This window comes from Cydia pomonella, chromosome 8 (assembly GCF_033807575.1).
Source record: "Cydia pomonella isolate Wapato2018A chromosome 8, ilCydPomo1, whole genome shotgun sequence".
NCBI classification, from domain to species: domain Eukaryota; kingdom Metazoa; phylum Arthropoda; class Insecta; order Lepidoptera; family Tortricidae; genus Cydia; species Cydia pomonella.
This window is the reverse complement of record NC_084710.1, coordinates 23,697,512-23,702,010: the sequence shown is the minus strand read 5'-3', so window position 1 is coordinate 23,702,010 and position 4,499 is coordinate 23,697,512. Positions and strand designations below refer to the sequence as shown.

At 34.1% G+C, this 4,499-nt stretch overlaps 1 long non-coding RNA gene across 1 annotated transcript; it reads left to right on the top strand.

The window, feature by feature from the left end:
- The first annotated feature begins 1,772 nt into the window (after positions 1 to 1,772).
- LOC133520286 (uncharacterized) lies at positions 1,773 to 2,624 on the top strand. Its single transcript, XR_009799747.1, has 2 exons — positions 1,773 to 2,194; positions 2,228 to 2,624. It is a non-coding gene; the product is annotated as an uncharacterized LOC133520286 (long non-coding RNA).
- Positions 2,625 to 4,499: the final 1,875 nt, after the last annotated feature.

The following is a 4,499-nucleotide window of genomic DNA, read 5'->3' as shown; positions in this document are numbered from 1 at the left end:
TTCCTTCACCGGAAAGCGACTGGTATATATCAAATGATATTTCGTACATAGGTTCCGAAAAAATCATTGGTACGAGCCGGGGTTTGAACCCCGCAAGTCGCACGCTCTTACCGCTAGGCCACCAGCGCTTCTAATATATTTTTATATTTTATCAAAACATTACTACACTATTATTTGTGAAATCATAACAAGAACATACCGAACAAACATTATGGTGTCACAATTTGTAAACCAGATGTATTTTGCAGATTGCGCCACACCCTCGAGTCGAGATACAGGGTGTTTCCTTGATGATAATGGCCCGAATTATCCGGTTTTGCTCCAAGACTAATTGTGGTGTATAATAAAGCAATGATGGCGCTATTTTTCTGCTACAGTGTTTGTTGAGTACATTGCTGAAGGAAGAGGGATAATTAGAGGTGTTTTTATAGAAAGTTGTTGAGAAAAAGGAATGACCAACATTTGGTAAAGAAAGGAATGTTTATTATACCTACTATATGTGTATGTCTTCTTCTTCTGCTGCCACCTTTGCAAAGTCTTTTCTATGCTTTGCCATTCTTGTTAGTGTGGCCGCGTCCTTGATGTTTGTCCATTTTTTGATGTTGTCGAGCCAGTTCATCCTCCTTCTTCCCCTTCATCGTTTCCCCTCTATTTTTCCTTCTATTATAACTTTCAACAGTTTATACTTTTCATGTCTATGTAGATGTCCAAAATATGTAATCTTTTTTCGCTTAACTGTGGCTAAATTCAAAAATTCAAAATTCAAAATTCAAAATTTTTTTCTGCAAGTAGGCCTCAAGGGCTCTTTTACAAGTCAATACAACATTTATAGTAACATCATATAGTGACATGAAAAATACATAACAACATTTATAAACACAACAGCCAATACCTGGGTAAACATTACATTATAATAATCTTAAAATAAATAATTAATACAATACAATAGAGATGTATAGTCTCTATGGTTAAAAACACATTAAATCTGGAGATGTAAAAGGCCCCCAATGTCAGAGTACTAATACTAATAAAATTAGGAGGTGTAAAGTCTCTCCAAGTGTCAAAATAAAATTTATACTAAATAAATAAACTAGTAGTAACAAATAAATAAGCTAGTACTTCCTTTTTCTTCTTCATTCTTTTTAGGATCTCTATATTAGTTATTCTTGCGGTCCATGATACTCTCAGCATACGTCTGTACAGCCACATTTCGAAGGCCTCTAATTTAATTTTCCATTTTTTTTATTCAGGGTCCATGTTTCAACACCATACTAAAGTATGGATAGTACGTAGCATTTTACTAGTCTCCATCTTAGTTTTAAGTTAATATCTTTATTGGTATATGTGTATGTAGTAGTTCGTTTTACATGTGAACACATGTTACGATATTACGTATTTTTAAATTTAATTTGACGTAAACACTTTTTGTCTTTAGTCCATAGTAAAGACAAAAAGTGTTTACATCAAATTATGTCGACGATCGGTTTGGCCTAGTGGGTAGTGACCCTGTCTACGAAGCTGATGGTCCCGGGTTCAAATCCTGGTAAGGGCATTTATTCGTGTGATGAGCATGGATATTTGTTCCTGAGTCATGGGTGTTTTCTATGTATTTAAGTATTTATAAATATTTATATATTATATATATCGTTGTCTAAGTACCCTCAACACAAGCCTTATTGAGCTTACTGTGGGACTTAGTCAATTTGTGTAATAATGTCGTATAATATTTATTATTTATTATATGTAAAAGGCAATGGATTAAAAGACGTGAAAATAAATAAACTGTTAAAAACTTTTGCGATTTTATTTGCCAAAAACCTAATTATGTCATGGTCAGATCTAAGGATTAATCATTTCATGGTATGACAATTATTTCATGAAATTGGCCACATCATGAAACAGTTCTAACCTAACCTAACCATCATGGTTAAACCATGTGAAGTTATTAATTCTAAAATGGCATTTCATGAAATGGTCATATTCTATGATCAGTACCTCTAATGTAAATTTATTCGATAGCGAAACGTGACGTACGCGTTTGCGTTAAGTCTCATTTTGTATGGGATTTTGAACAGCGCGCCAAGCGGGACGTTTTGGAAACTCAAAAATCTCATACAAAATGACACTTAACGCAAACGCGTACGTCACGTTTCGCTATTAGGTATATTTGTTTGTTTGTTTATATACCTATTAGGTATATTTGTTTGTTTGTTTATATACCTATTAGGTATATTTGTAAGGTACCCAAACTAAGCGTCTGATAATTTCATCAAGAAATAAATATAGAAATCGGATCTGCACGTTAAAAACCAAAACACGAGGCCCACATCCAACCCTCTAGGTCAGTGGAGTGTCCGCAAACATTTTAGCTTCGCAAACAGCGACCTCAAACATGAGGTGACGCCGCTGTTTGAAAGGTTTTAAAACGAGGAAAGGTTATTTTGAGGTTAGAAAAACGAAAGGATACCGATCTCGGGTTTGATAGAGAAAACTTTTGATCAGTCACTAGAGGTACGGCCACTATAATTGAACAAAAACGTTCAGGATTTATTTGGGGTTACAAAAAGAAAAGGTATATTAGGATAAGGATTATATTATATACTATACATGTACCTATCTATATAGGTATGCGAATAGTGTTTAGGACAGTGAATTTATAATATTCATTATGTAATACTTCGTTTGCAGAGAAGACATTTATCAAATGAGGTCAATTTATTTCAAGTATTTTTTTTATAATAGTGAAAAATCTCATCTCCATATCTCTCGATTCGAACTTTAAGATACGTCAAATATTAGGGGATCTCTATTGTTTCCCATAAAGTTTTAAGTCATAATGTATTGTTTGTCCGCATTTTCATTAGTCATAATTTAGTTTTTCTCAGAAACGCGTACATTTTTAGGATTGCCATAAAACAAACCTAACCTAACCCTAACCTATCTATAGGATAACCTAAGGAAATTCCTGAAAAGTTAACGGTTTCAAAGTTATGACTAATGATAATATGACTATCATTACATTATGACTTACAATAATTATGCCAAACAAAGGGATCCGATATTAGATCTATCTAGATACGATATGGATCGGATATATCATTCACAAAACTGACGTTTCTTCAAAAAAAAAAGACGTATCTTAAAGTTCATATCGGGTCGTTGGCCTGTGCTTAAGGTATTAAGGTATATGTATTATAAATTATGATTAAGAAAAATGTTGCAGAGAAAGAGAAAAAATAAGCAAGCAAGTTGTAGAGAATCATTTTACAGATCATCCGGTTAAACGTTATTAACCATCATTGGCCTAACATCAATTAAATTCTAGTTTAAGCAACGCCCATAACATTGCGGCCTTTGCGTAAATGACTAGTAAGTCCAATTCGAGACGTTCTTAAAATATTTTTTTATTTTTTATTTTATTTATTAGGAGAACAAACAGAGTAAAATGTACATAAGGTTCTATTAAAACTAACTTACACATAAAACGTGCATTTTCCTCCATTACAGTCCTCACCGAGAACACAGTCCAGTTCAGTTTACTTATTCTAATTATGATTATGATTATTATATCATAGTATATGAAGTTTGACATAGATCGTAGATCGACTAGCTGGGCGCCATCAAATAATATGTCGAACACGGCGGGCTGGATGTAACGCCACACCTTTCCCCTGCGTGTTTGCTCACGTCAGTCTGCGGTGGACTAATGCATGAGAGATCATCCTTTCCCTACTGTGAATGAAAATCAAAATCCCTAGATAAGGATAATTAACATAATAATAATTAACACAGGTTCTTTATCCCCACTATCAAAAGACCGGGATTTATAGGCCCGTGAAATCCAAGAAGATACAAATTAACCTAGTTGAAAAGTTTTGTAAATGTGTAATTACTAACAACAGTATGGATATTTATGTATATCTGAAATAAATTGATTGATTTGAATTAGCACGAAGGATGATTTACTGTTGTATCTTTCTGAGGTGCTCAAAAATATCTCAATACATACTCTAGCGCCCAGACAATAGAGGCGTGTTCAGATATTTGTGAGCAGCTTGGCCGCTCCAATGTCTGATGGCGACTGTACCACAATAATAGGTGCAGGGAGCCTTCAAAAGCTCAAATTAGTCACTTAAGGTTATCTGAAAGGCCTTCAGGTACTATGTGAAAATCACATAGTACCTGATATATATTATAGGTACAATTTAGTAGATCCTAATGAAATTTTGAGAGAGAAAATTTTATTTTATGTTTAATTTTAAAGGTACTTTTGCAGTCCACAACAAGTACATTTTCCAAAAAAAAATTGCATAACAGCTTTCGCTCCTGACTTGAACACAATCATTGTCCACCACAAACACTGTTGACGGCGGAGAGGCTCGATAAACAAGAAAACCAACATGGGGCCGCAGATTACTCACGTGCGTTATGAACAGCCCTAAAAGTGCTCTGATGAATCAGAGGTCATAATCGATTCTACTTAAGTGTAGTTCATATTT